The sequence below is a fragment of the Syngnathus floridae genome, unplaced genomic scaffold (genome assembly GCF_059516105.1).
Source record: "Syngnathus floridae isolate MCC-2025c unplaced genomic scaffold, RoL_Sflo_1.0 HiC_scaffold_81, whole genome shotgun sequence".
NCBI lineage: Eukaryota > Metazoa > Chordata > Actinopteri > Syngnathiformes > Syngnathidae > Syngnathus > Syngnathus floridae.
In genome coordinates, this window is record NW_028284110.1 from 73061 (window position 1) to 86838 (window position 13778).

Sequence of the window (13778 nt, forward strand, 5' to 3'; positions counted from 1 at the left end):
TTCAGACCAGAGAACACCCGAGGCTGGGTGAGAACGGGGAGGCTGCGACCCGGCCGGGGGTTGCGGGAAGGGGCGCCACCTTGATCTCCTTCTCGGCGTCGTAGTCCCCTTCGCTGGTCTGGGCTAGCAGAGCGTAGGCTCGTTGCAGCGCTTGATATTCTTGCGTCAGCTGGCGGTAGCGAAGCTCCGCCTCTTCATGCACACACCAATGCAACACAGCACTAGTACCAGAATCAGTCAGACCGGCGACAAAGCACCCGCGACGCAAAGACGAGTCCGATTCCAGGCTGAAGAGGAATGTTTGGTGCCAATACGCTGGCAGAAATGGCGGGCTACCTCTTCGGGTTCCGTGTCGGGGGTTCTGTCGGTGTGAAAAGACAAGGACGATCCGTCCGAGTCCACCAACACGTCTTCGTCGTAGCCGTAAAATGTTTCGATGACCTGCGGGCGCGGAAGCAAACATCTCTCTGAACAAACTGAAGCGACACCTCACGATGAATCGACGAGAGGAACGATAGCGAGAAAAAGGCCATTTCATCTTGCGCAACACCAAGCAGCCGCAAACAAACAGACTCACCTTGCAGGACCTCACGCTTTGTTCCTCCTCAGAGATTCTCGACGTCGGTATCGTAGCAGCAAATCTCTCTCCTGTCGACACAAATAATCCGCCTTTGAGATTCTTTGGATGCAAAGGGAACGAACGGCTCCGGCGCAGAAACAAACGCGACTCACAATGACATTTCTGACATGAGCTCCTGTCTCCAGAGCCTGAAAAACACGTCACCGGCGATGATTGGAGGGACGCTCGTCTTTTCCAAAAGTGACAACTACAGGGTGTGTCAGGGTTTTCCAGATTATCTTTATCGTATCATTGTGTTGCTTTGACTTTGACTGCGACCTGTAATAAATAATATTATTTATCCCTTATTTATCCCTATCGCTTATCCCTTCCTACACAAAGTCGTAAAACACCCCTTGCTATGTTTTGACTAGAGGTCAAGGGCTTCCTCTATTCAATCCACTCTTACACCCACCCTGTTTCTCTTAATTAAAATGCTCGTGCAGGAGCCGAGAGTCAGACTTCATTCGTACAACGGATGGACTCTCCACCTGCAGGTGTCCAAAAGAACTTACTTGTCTCCCGTGTGGTTCTTGCAAAATAAGTTGGAGCGAGCGCAACTCTAACAGGGTGCATTTTGCCACTAGCTGCCTACGGACAATGACGTCGCGCTCGCGGCTCATGGTTGACGGGCTGAGCAGCCGGGCAAGTCCGTCGTTTTCAGCGCACAGCGAGTGGCAAAGGCGCTGACAAAACGGGAGCTTTGAGCTGCTGAAAACGGCAAAACAAGTCTAAAGCGTGTTCAAACGCGTGCGCACAATGCTCCTGCTTGAAAGGTCGGAATTTAAGGGGCCAATTTTTTGGATGGCGGCCGCCGGCCAAGCTTTGGACGGAAAAGGTTTCCTGGCGACAGCGAGCGAGCGCGGCGCTGCCGTACGTGCACCGAGTCGCCTGCCTGAAGACCTTGGACAAGTCGTCGATGATGTGCCGCTGCTCCACAACTTGAAGGAACTCCATTTCACTGTCCTGCTGGCCGCAACCGCGGTCCAGGTCATTGAGCGAACTAGGCCTTCTCTGTGGAACACAAATGCAGTGGACTCTGTTGGCACGCCGCCGTTGTCCGCGTCGACTTACCAAGCTTGCCATCTCCTCGTTCTCCTGGGTGACAAAGCGCACTTTGTTTTCAAGGCGACACAGCACCAGCGAGAGTTCTTCATTCTTCCTGCTCAGGCGTTTGTTTTTGTACAGGAGTGGCAGAAACTGGCTTTCTGTTTCTCTCAGTCGCTTTAGCTGCAAGCATGAAGTGCGGGATGTGAAAGACGCACAACACGCGGGCCAGAACGTATCCATTCCTTTTGCATCGGTTTGAACGGAATCGTGGCTTTGGCTCCCAATAAAAGACATCTACCAGGCAACCGACTCGCCGCGCCGCTCAACTAATAAGCAAGCGCAATGGGTGCCTCGCTGGATGGCGCGCATCAAACGTAGCGCAAACCTTCAAGCGTGCCGTCAATAAATTACCAGTTCATTGCGCTCTTCAGAAAGCAGGGCGTTTCGATCCTCCAGTTTCCTGATGACTGCGCTGAGCTCAGCGATTTTCAGATGAAACCGTTGCGTGTCCCGATCCTCCTGAGACTGAAAACGCCCCGCAACACACACACACAAGCACTCGTTCAAAGTTCAAAACTGTTTTTGTGCTACCTTCCTCCAGCAACGAACTAAGTCATGCGTACTGCAAGTGTGTGATGAGGTGGCTTACGCAATGAAGAGGATTGCTAGTAGCGGCGTTGACCCCACTTCCAGGGTAGTTTAGGCCCGCCCTTTGGGAATCCCTCAGGGCAGCGATCTGCTGCTCGGCAGCCTGAGTCTGCAGCTGAAGGCGGTGGACGTGGCCGGCCCCAGGGCTTCATCCAAAACACTAACCGCTCTGTCTTTCAGCTTGATCTCATCCGTCTGGATGTACAAACGGGGAGCGCTCAGGCAGGCGGGCAAACTCATTTGCCAGAATTGTGACAAAAACAAAGAGAGCAACCGGCCAATTTTTTTCTTGAATCGACTAGAACACCTTTGCTGTGACAAAAGCGAAGCGAGCAACCGGACATTTTCTTCTTGTGAAATAGAATAGAATAGAATGCCTTAGGTGTCATTGCACTGCAGGTATACAACGAAATTGGGAACATAGCCACGCACCGCGCATCTGATCAGTCCTACCAGTCGGCGGATCTCCCTCTCGCAGTCTCTCTTGGTTCGGCTCAGCTCCTCCCGATGCTGGTGATGAGCCGATCGGAGCTCGGCCGCTCGGGACTGCCAGGCCTGCTGGGCCGCTGCCAGGGCTTCTTCCGCGCTCCTGGTGGAGGCGACACCGCTCGGTCTCCCGACACCGCTGCGTCTCCTCCACCTCCGCCAGCAAAGCGCCCCCCCTCCTCACCTGAGCAGACATTGCGCCACACCGGGCCGTTGAGACCGCAACGGAGCGCCGCGACGCTTACTGGGGACAAGCTACACAATACGGTAGCGGCCGCATCGAAGCCCGACGTGGCGTGCGGATAGTCAGACACGGATAGAGCGGATCACCTTGTCCATGGAGCCGTCCCTCAGGCTGAGGACCAAGGCATTCAGTCGCTGGATCTCTCCATCTTTGATTTTGATCACTCTCATCAGCTCCATTTCATGCTGCCGCAGTAATGTCTCCCTGGTAATGGCTAACTCTTTCTGCTTCTCCTCATGGAGTTTGCTTTTGAGTTCCGTCATGGCGGCGGTGGCACGGTGGTGCTCCGCCCGCAGGTCCTGACTTCTCTCTCTCTCCAGACAGCTGACCTGACATGACTTAGACTTAGACAAACTTTATTGTCATCTTGTCTGCACATGGTGCATACAAAACGAAATTCCGTTGCATACGTCTTACAACAAAGTAGTGATATTGCAGTTGAATAGAAGTAACATACCCTATGAAAATATATATATATACATATATACTATATATATATATATATATATATATTAAAAATAAGTATAAAGTGCAGCAGTGATAATTATGCAATAGTGCAAGTAGGCAAAACAGTATTCAAGAGTGTGCAGAGGAATGCTAAACCATGTATTAAACTTCTATTTAAAGGGTTTATACAAGTTCAGTAAAGTTGGTAGTGCGAGATAGTGCAAGATAGAGGTCCGTAGTGTCATAAAGTACAGTTCTGTGAATGTGTGATGCAGAGTTCAGTTTAGAGCTCAACAGTTCTAGTGTTCAACAGTCTGATGACAGCAGGGAAAAAGCTGTTGCAGAACCTGGTGGACCTGCAGCGGATGCTGCAAACCTCTTCCCAGAGGGCAGCAGGGAGAACAGTCCATGGTGGGGGTGTGATGGGTCATTGATGATGTTACGGGCACGGGACATGCAGCGCTGAGATGAAATGTCCTGAATGGAGGGAAGAGGAGCCCCTATGATCCTCTCTGCTGTCCTCACCACTCTCCTCACGTTCTTCCAATCGGAGGCGGTGCAGCCTCCACACCACACAGAGAGACAGCTTGTCAGAATGCTCTCTATGGTGCTCCTGTAGAACGTCCTCATGATGGGTGGGGGCAGGTGGGCTCTCCTCATCCTCCGCAGGAAGTACAAGCGCTTCTGTGCCCTCTTGACCAGTGCCGTAGTGTTCATAGTCCAGGTGAGGTCTTCTGTGATGTGGACCCCCAGGAATTTGGTGGTGCTGACCACCTCCACAGCTGAGCTGTTGATGATCAGTGGAGCGTGGTGAGGCTGTTTTTTCCTGAAGTCGACGATGATTTCCTTCATCTTCTCCTCATTCAGGATCAGGCTGTTTTCTCTGCACCAGCCCACCAGCTGCTCCACCTCCTCTCTGTAGTCCAGGTCGTTGTTGTCTCTGATGAGCCCCACCACCGTTGTGTCGTCTGCTGACTTCACGATGTGATTGGTGGTGAACCTGAGGACGCAGTCGTGTGTCATCAGGGTGCACAGCAGGGGGCTCAGGACGCAGCCCTGAAGGGAGCCTGTGCTGAGGGTGATGACATCAGAGGTGTTCTGTCCGACCCGGACTGACTGAGGTCTGTTGGTGAGGAAGTCTAGCAGCCAGTTGCGAAGGGGGGTGTTGAAGCCCAGGTGTTCCAATTTTCCTACCAGATGCTGTGGGATGATGGTGTTAAACGCTGAGCTGAAGTCCAGGAACAGCCTCCGCACATGGGTGTTCTTCTCCTCCAGGTGAGCCAGGCTCAGGTGAAGAACGGAGGAGATGGCGTCCTGAGTGGAGCGGTTTTGCCGGTCGGCAAACTGGAACGGGTCAAATAATAGGGGGAGTCTGGAAACGATGTGACCTTTAAGCAGCCTTTCGAAGCACTTCATCATAACCGGAGTCAGTGCAACAGGCCGGTAATCATTAAATGAGGTGATTTGAGGTTTCTTCGGCACCGGAATGATGGAGGCAGTCTTAAAGCACGCCGGCACTGTGGCTTGGCCCAGCGAGGTGTTAAAAATGTCTGTGATGACCCCAGCCAGATGACTTGCACATTCCCTGAACACACGCCCAGGAATGTTGTCGGGGCCAGGGGCCTTACAGGGGTTGACTCTCCTCAGGGTCTTCAACACATCGGCGGAGTCAAGGCAGAGTACCTCCTCTTCCTGATGGGGGACAGTTTTAACTGCTGGAGTGCCGTTTAGTGCCTCGAACCTCCCAAAGAAGTTATTTAGACCATTTAGAAAGTCAGCATCAACTACACCCACCGGGGGGGGGGGAGGGTGAGTTGTAGTCTGTAATCGCCCGTATGCCTTGCCACATACTCCTGATGTTTTTGACGTCGTGGAAACGATCCTGAAATTTTCGACTGCGGTCTCGCTTCGCTATCCTGATGGCACGGTTCAAGTTGGCTCTCGCTGTCCTCAGTGTCTCCTTGTCGCCAGACTTGAAGGCAGAGTTCCGCGCTCGTAGCGTTTGACGTACCTCCTCAGTCATCCAGGGTCGTTGGTTGCCCCGGGTGATGATATTCTTAGTGGTGCTGACGTCCTCGGTGCATTTGTTGATGTAGGCTGACACAGTCATGGCACACGCATGTCTAATCTACATCGGGAAAACTGGGAGGGAGGGAGGCAGGCAGGGAGGCAGGCAGGGAGGCAGGCAGGGAGGCAGGCAGTGTCTGTCTGTTGAGGTTTTCACCTTGTTCTTCTCCTGCTGAAGTTCTAACTGGACGTCCATCAGTTTGGTTCTCAGCTCGTCATTGGCGGCCTGAAGGGCGTCCGTTCGCTCCGCCTTGGCCCGCCCTGCCGGAGCTCGTTTGGACATCTCTTACTCGAGTCTCGCCCGGTCGTCAGTCAGAGATCACAACATTTGTACCTGGAGAGCACAAACGCAGCGCTGTTTTCCACTGGCTTCGAACTCAACTTCAATCGGTACCGTAACTTACAACATCATAAACATAGAACTAGCTTGACTTATTCATTGAATAAATGCATTTGGTTCTTCAAAACTGCATCACGCAACATAGCGTGACCGAGACGGCCGTTATCCACCTGCGTGAAGTTATTTGGTGAAATGAATGAGATGTTTAAGACACCATCGTTCTGTCTCTATGTAGATGAAGGGAAATAATCGATTGCTGAAGGTCCAAAGGTGTTGTGATAAACAAATAAACATATTAGTGATTAGTGACATATTTGTGATAAACATATTAGGCAGGATAATCACATATGTTAACGTGACTGCCCACACTGTATTTATTTATGGTTATTTGTTAAATCGAGTACTGTTAGACATGAAATAGGAAGTGTTTAACATAAATGGAAGACGAAAGGGGTACTCACCATTGTAGCTCCTGCTGGTCAATGATACGAGCCTCTTCTTGCAGTGGAAAACATACAGCCAACAAACACCGTGGAACCTAAAGGAATGAAATTAAACATTAACATTTAGCCTCAACCAACATTCACAGATACAACGCAACGCAAACTACACAAACGTAAATCTTTTTAAACACAATGAGTTGTACTTACCGTGTACGCTCTAGACGGTCCACTTGCAAGCAGAAAATAAAGATATTTCTGTTGATAATCGTCGTGTTTGTATCCGGTGTCTCGCTCAAGGCCATTGCGCCCACAGATTTGAATTTTGGCGAGAGTTCAGCCTATTGACGTCATTTCCGCGGTGTAATACCCGCATATCTGAAACGGCAAAGTTAAGAGTAGAGTTAAATAAAGTTTTTAGTCAACGCAATAATTTACAACCGTTGACCAGTCGAAATAATCGTCGAAATTTGGCGTCTGTGGCTGGAAGCAGACGCCGAGTTCGACATTCCTCCCAAACGCCACACTCCCTCGCTTTTCAGGGCTAAAAAAAAACAGTTGTAATTACCTTGTACGCTCTAGACGGTCAAGTTGCAAGCTGAAAACAAAAATATTTGCCTTGTTAGTCATCGTGTTACTAACCGCTGTGTCTTGTTTGCCAGAACTGCCGCTTTCCTACTTCCTGTTGCAAGCCACGCCCACGGATTATAATTTTGCCGTGAGTTCCGCCTATTGACGTCATGTCCGCGTCACATGACTGCGACGTAATATTATCTAAAACTGTTTGTGCGGTATTGTGTTGTTCTGTGCGGTATTGTGTTATTCTGTGCGGCGTCGTGTTGTTCTGTGCGGCGTCGTGTTGTTCAGTGCGACGTCGTGTTGTTCAGTGCGGCATGGTGTTGTTCAGTGCGGCATGGTGTTGTTCAGTGCGGCATGGTGTTGTTCAGTGCGGCATAATGTTGTTCAGTGCGGCATGGTGTTGTTCAGTGCGGCATGGTGTTGTTCAGTGCGGCATAATGTTCAGTGCGGCATAATGTTGTTCAGTGCGGCATGGTGTTGTTCAGTGCGGGATGGTGTTGTTCAGTGCAGGATGGTGTTGTTCAGTGCGGCATGGTGTTCAGTGCGGGATGGTGTCTTTCAGTGCGGCATGGTGTCGTTCAGTGCGGCATGGTGTCTTTCAGTGCGGCATGGTGTCGTTCAGTGAGGCATGGTGTTGTTCAGTGCGGCATGGTGTTGTTTAGTGCGGCATGGTGTTGTTCAGTGCGGGATGGTGTTGTTCAGTGCGGCATGGTGTTCAGTGCGGCATGGTGTTGTTCAGTGCGGCATGGTGTTCAGTGCGGCATGGTGTTGTTCAGTGCGGTATCGTGTTGTTCAGTGCGGTATCGTGTTTCTCAGTGCGGTATCGTGTTGTTCAGTGCAGTATCGTTGTGTTGTTCGTATTGTGTTTAACACTTAGCCTCTAACACTTAGCCTCTAACACTTAGCCTCTAGCATCTAGAAGGTAAATAAATAGGAAGGAAGGACTCACCGGTGACGTCTTCGCCCACGTCCAAGCGTTGTACTTTGTATTTTCATCCTTCTGACAGTGGAAAACATAGCCAACAAACACCGTGGAACCTAAACGAATGAAAGAAAACTATCATTTGGCCACAACCAACATTCACAGATACAACACAATGTGACGTGCGGGGTTGAGGTTAAAGGTTGAGTGAAGGGCCCTCGTTTTAAACTACTTTTTTGAAAAGGATTGGGAACAAGTAAGACGTATTTAATTTATTTAATGGGAAGTAGTAAGAGCTATTGAATTTAATCTATGTATTATATTCTATTGTATTGTATTCTGTTGTATTCTTTTGGATTGTATTCACACTAACCCCACTAAAACTTCAGCCCACAAAAACTCGCCTCTGGCGCCTAGCCTCTGGCACTTAGCCTCTAACACTTAGCCTTTAACACTTAGCCTTTAACACTTAGCCTTTAACACTTAGCCTAGAAGGTGAATAAATAGGGTTAAAGGTTGAGTGAAGGGACCTCGTTTTAAACTACTTTTTTGTAAAGGAGTGGGAACAAGTAAGACGTATTTAATTTATTTAATGGGAAGTAGTAAGACTTATTAAATTTATTTAATCTACTTTTCTTCCCAGGCAAAATTTGATGTGCTGCAATTCCAAATTTCCAAAGTGAATGAAGGAATGAAGTCCTTTAAATTATGATTTTGTATAAATACTAGGCATTAACACAAAATCGACGGCACAAAATGGGCAGACTTTACTTGTTTGAAAAGGACTGGTTACAAGACAGACTTTTTTAATTTATTTAATGGGAAGAAGACTTATTTAGTTTAATTGATCTATTTTTGTTCCCTGGCAAAATTCGATTTGCTGCAATTCCAAATTTCCAAAGTGAATGAAGGAAAGAAGTCGTTTAAATTATGATTTTGTTTAAATACTAGGCATAGACACAAAATCTACGGCACAAAATGGGCAGACTTTACTTGTTTGAAGAGGACTGGTTACAAGACAGACTTTTCTGATTTATTTAATGGGAAGAAGACTTATTTAGTTTATTTAATCTATTTTTGTTCCCTGGCAAAATTGGATTTGCTGAAATTGTATTTTGCCAAATCTTGCCTTGAGACCTGATAGGAAGTATTAAACGCTTAGTTAAATCAATACAAGTTGGTAATAAGAGCGAGTAATGTTGGTTGAACCGATGAATGAAGGTTGAAAGCAATTTAAATTATGACTTTGTATAAATACTAGATATTAACAGAACATCTACTGCGCGAAATGGGCAGAGTTTACTTGTTTGAGAAGGAGTGGCTTGTTCAAAACTAAGATTTATTTAATCTGTTTGTTCCCAGGCAAAATTGGATGTGATGCAATTCCAAATTTCACCACATGATGGTGCCCAATTTTGACTTCATAGGACATATTAAACACTTAGCTTGTTATTATGTTCAAGGTAATCAGATTTGTTTATTATTCTAATGGCCTCTTCAAAACTATTCTGGATTACTACTTTGGATCTATTCTACATTACTTGGCAACAACATACTCTGTAACAGATTAGGCAGTATAATCATATCTGTTAACTTGAGAGTGCCCACACTCAATCTACTTATCGTGATGTGTTAAATCAATTACTGTTAGACATTATTTGTCTGATAATCTACCAAATCTTTGAATTGAAGAATTTGTGATTTAATTAATAGCTTGTTGTTATGTTAAGGGTAATCAGACTTGTATATAATTCTAATGGCCTTCTTTTGAAAACTATTCTGAATTACAACTTTGGATCTTATATTACTTTGCAACAATCTACTCCGTGACAGATTAGGCAGTATAATCACATATGTTAACTTCAGTGCCCACACTGTATTTATTTATGGTTATTTGTTAAATCAAGTACTGTTAGACATGAAATAGGAAGTGTTTAACATAAATGTTATGGCTACTCACCATTGTAGCTCGCTCCTGGTCAATGATACGAGCCTCTTCTTGCAGTGGAAAACTTGCAGCCAACAAACACCGTGGAACCTAAAGGAATGAAATTAAACATTAACATTTCGCCTCGACCAATTTTCACACGTACAACGCAACGCGGCTACACTTCTGCTATTACAAACGTAAATCTCCTTAAACACAATGAGTGTTACTTACCGTGTACGCTCTAGACGGTCCAGTTGCAAGCAGAAAATAAAGATATTTCTGTTGATAATTGTCGCTGCTCAGTGGCTCACGGCCATCGCGCCAACAGATTTGAATTTTGGCGGAGGTTCGGGCAATTACGTCATATCCACGGCACATGACTGCGACGTAATACCCGCTTATCTGAAACGGCAGTTAAAAGTAGAGTTACATCAAGTTTTCTTGGAACCTAAACGAATGAAAGAAAACTATCATTTGGCCACAACCAACATTCACAGATACAACACAACGTGCGGGGTTGGGGTTAAAGATTGAGTGAAGGGCCCTCGTTTTAAACTACTGTTTTGAAAAGGAGTGGGAACAAGTAAGACGTATTTAATTTATTTAATGGGAAGTAGTAAGACTTATTAAATTTATTTAATCTACTTTTCTTCCCAGGCAAAATTTGATGTGCTGCAATTCCAAATTTCCACAGTGAATGAAGGAATGAAGTCCTTTAAATTATGATTTTGTATAAATACTAGGCATTAACACAAAATCGACGGCACAAAATGGGCAGACTTTACTTGTTTGAAAAGGACTGGTTACAAGACAGACTTTTTTAATTTATTTAATGGGAAGAAGACTTATTTAGTTTAATTGATCTATTTTTGTTCCCTGCCAAAATTCGATTTGCTGCAATTCCAAATTTCCAAAGTGAATGAAGGAAAGAAGTCGTTTAAATTATGGTTTTGTTTAAATACTAGGCATAGACACAAAATCTACGGCACAAAATGGGCAGACTTTACTTGTTTGAAGAGGACTGGTTACAAGACAGACTTTTCTGATTTATTTAATGGGAAGAGGACTTATTTAGTTTATTTAATCTATTTTTGTTCCCTGGCAAAATTGGATTTGCTGAAATTGTATTTTGCCAAATCTCGATTTGAGACCTGATAGGAAGTATTAAACGCTTAGTTAAATCAATACAAGTTGGTAATAAGAGCGAGTAATGTTGGTTGAACCGATGAATGAAGGTTGAAAGCAATTTAAATTATGACTTTGTATAAATACTAGATATTAACAGAACATCTACTGCGCAAAATGGGCAGAGTTTACTTGTTTGAGAAGGAGTGGCTTATTCAAAACTAAGATTTATGTAATCTGTTTGTTCCCAGGCAAAATTGGATGTGATGCAATTCCAAATTTCACCACATGATGGTGCCCAATTTTGACTTCATAGGACATATTAAACACTTAGCTTGTTATTATGTTCAAGGTAATCAGATTTGTTTATCATTCTAATGGCCTCTTCAAAACTATTCTGGATTACTACTTTGGATCTATTCTACATTACTTGGCAACAACATACTCTGTAACAGATTAGGCAGTATAATCACATATGTTAACTTGAGAGTGCCCACACTCAATCTACTTATCGTGATGTGTTAAATCAATTACTGTTAGACATTATTTGTCTGATAATCTACCAAATCTTTGAATTGAAGAATTTGTGATTTAATTAATAGCTTGTTCAGGGTACTCAGACTTGTATATAATTCTAATGGCCTTCTTTTGAAAACTATTCTGAATTACAACTTTGGATCTTATATTACTTTGCAACAATCTACTCCGTGACAGATTAGGCAGTATAATCACATATGTTAACTTCAGTGCCCACACTGTATTTATTTATGGTTATTTGTTAAATCAAGTACTGTTAGACATGAAATAGGAAGTGTTTAACATAAATGTTATGGCTACTCACCATTGTAGCTCGCTCCTGATCAATGATACGAGCCTCTTCTTGCAGTGGAAAACTTGCAGCCAACAAACACCGTGGAACCTAAAGGAATGAAATTAAACATTAACATTTCGCCTCGACCAATTTTCACACGTACAACGCAACGCGGCTACACTTCTGCTATTACAAACGTAAATCTCCTTAAACACAATGAGTGTTACTTACCGTGTACGCTCTAGACGGTCCAGTTGCAAGCAGAAAATAAAGATATTTCTGTTGATAATCGTCGCTGCTCAGTGGCTCACGGCCATCGCGCCAACAGATTTGAATTTTGGCGGAGGTTCGGGCAATTACGTCATATCCGCGGCATTTGACTGCGACGTAATACCCGCTTATCTGAAACGGCAGTTAAAAGTAGAGTTACATCAAGTTTTCTTGGAACCTAAACGAATGAAAGAAAACTATCATTTGGCCACAACCAACATTCACAGATACAACACAACGTGCGGGGTTGAGGTTAAAGATTGAGTGAAGGGCCCTCGTTTTAAACTACTGTTTTGAAAAGGAGTGGGAACAAGTAAGACGTATTTAATTTATTTAATGGGAAGTAGTAAGACTTATTAAATTTATTTAATCTACTTTTCTTCCCAGGCAAAATTTGATGTGCTGCAATTCCAAATTTCCAAAGTGAATGAAGGAATGAAGTCCTTTAAATTATGATTTTGTATAAATACTAGGCATTAACACAAAATCGACGGCACAAAATGGGCAGACTTTACTTGTTTGAAAAGGACTGGTTACAAGACAGACTTTTTTAATTTATTTAATGGGAAGAAGACTTATTTAGTTTAATTGATCTATTTTTGTTCCCTGCCAAAATTCGATTTGCTGCAATTCCAAATTTCCAAAGTGAATGAAGGAAAGAAGTCGTTTAAATTATGATTTTGTTTAAATACTAGGCATAGACACAAAATCTACGGCACAAAATGGGCAGACTTTACTTGTTTGAAGAGGACTGGTTACAAGACAGACTTTTCTGATTTATTTAATGGGAAGAGGACTTATTTAGTTTATTTAATCTATTTTTGTTCCCTGGCAAAATTGGATTTGCTGAAATTGTATTTTGCCAAATCTCGATTTGAGACCTGATAGGAAGTATTAAACGCTTAGTTAAATCAATACAAGTTGGTAATAAGAGCGAGTAATGTTGGTTGAACCGATGAATGAAGGTTGAAAGCAATTTAAATTATGACTTTGTATAAATACTAGATATTAACAGAACATCTACTGCGCAAAATGGGCAGAGTTTACTTGTTTGAGAAGGAGTGGCTTATTCAAAACTAAGATTTATGTAATCTGTTTGTTCCCAGGCAAAATTGGATGTGATGCAATTCCAAATTTCACCACATGATGGTGCCCAATTTTGACTTCATAGGACATATTAAACACTTAGCTTGTTATTATGTTCAAGGTAATCAGATTTGTTTATCATTCTAATGGCCTCTTCAAAACTATTCTGGATTACTACTTTGGATCTATTCTACATTACTTGGCAACAACATACTCTGTAACAGATTAGGCAGTATAATCACATATGTTAACTTGAGAGTGCCCACACTCAATCTACTTATCGTGATGTGTTAAATCAATTACTGTTAGACATTATTTGTCTGATAATCTACCAAATCTTTGAATTGAAGAATTTGTGATTTAATTAATAGCTTGTTCAGGGTAATCAGACTTGTATATAATTCTAATGGCCTTCTTTTGAAAACTATTCTGAATTACAACTTTGGATCTTATATTACTTTGCAACAATCTACTCGGTGACAGATTAGGCAGTATAATCACATATGTTAACTTCAGTGCCCACACTGTATTTATTTATGGTTATTTGTTAAATCAAGTACTGTTAGACATGAAATAGGAAGTGTTTAACATAAATGTTATGGCTACTCACCATTGTAGCTCGCTCCTGGTCAATGATATGAGCCTCTTCTTGCAGTGGAAAACTTGCAGCCAACAAACACCGTGGAACCTAAAGGAATGAAATTAAACATTAAC

The 13778-nt window shown here is 44.0% G+C and overlaps 2 long non-coding RNA genes across 2 annotated transcripts; both read right to left on the reverse strand.

The window, feature by feature from the left end:
- Positions 1-23: 23 nt before the first annotated feature.
- Positions 24-2983, reverse strand: LOC148377846 (uncharacterized). Its single transcript, XR_015856379.1, has 7 exons — positions 2771-2983; positions 2319-2512; positions 2081-2194; positions 1694-1849; positions 578-648; positions 337-441; positions 24-192 (listed from the first exon to the last, which is right to left on the reverse strand). It is a non-coding gene; the product is annotated as an uncharacterized LOC148377846 (long non-coding RNA).
- Positions 2984-6572: 3589 nt separating this feature from the next.
- On the reverse strand, positions 6573-11817 carry LOC148377847 (uncharacterized). Its single transcript, XR_015856390.1, has 6 exons — positions 11739-11817; positions 10004-10174; positions 9803-9880; positions 7870-7958; positions 6910-6939; positions 6573-6719 (listed from the first exon to the last, which is right to left on the reverse strand). It is a non-coding gene; the product is annotated as an uncharacterized LOC148377847 (long non-coding RNA).
- Between the last annotated feature and the right edge of the window lie 1961 nt (positions 11818-13778).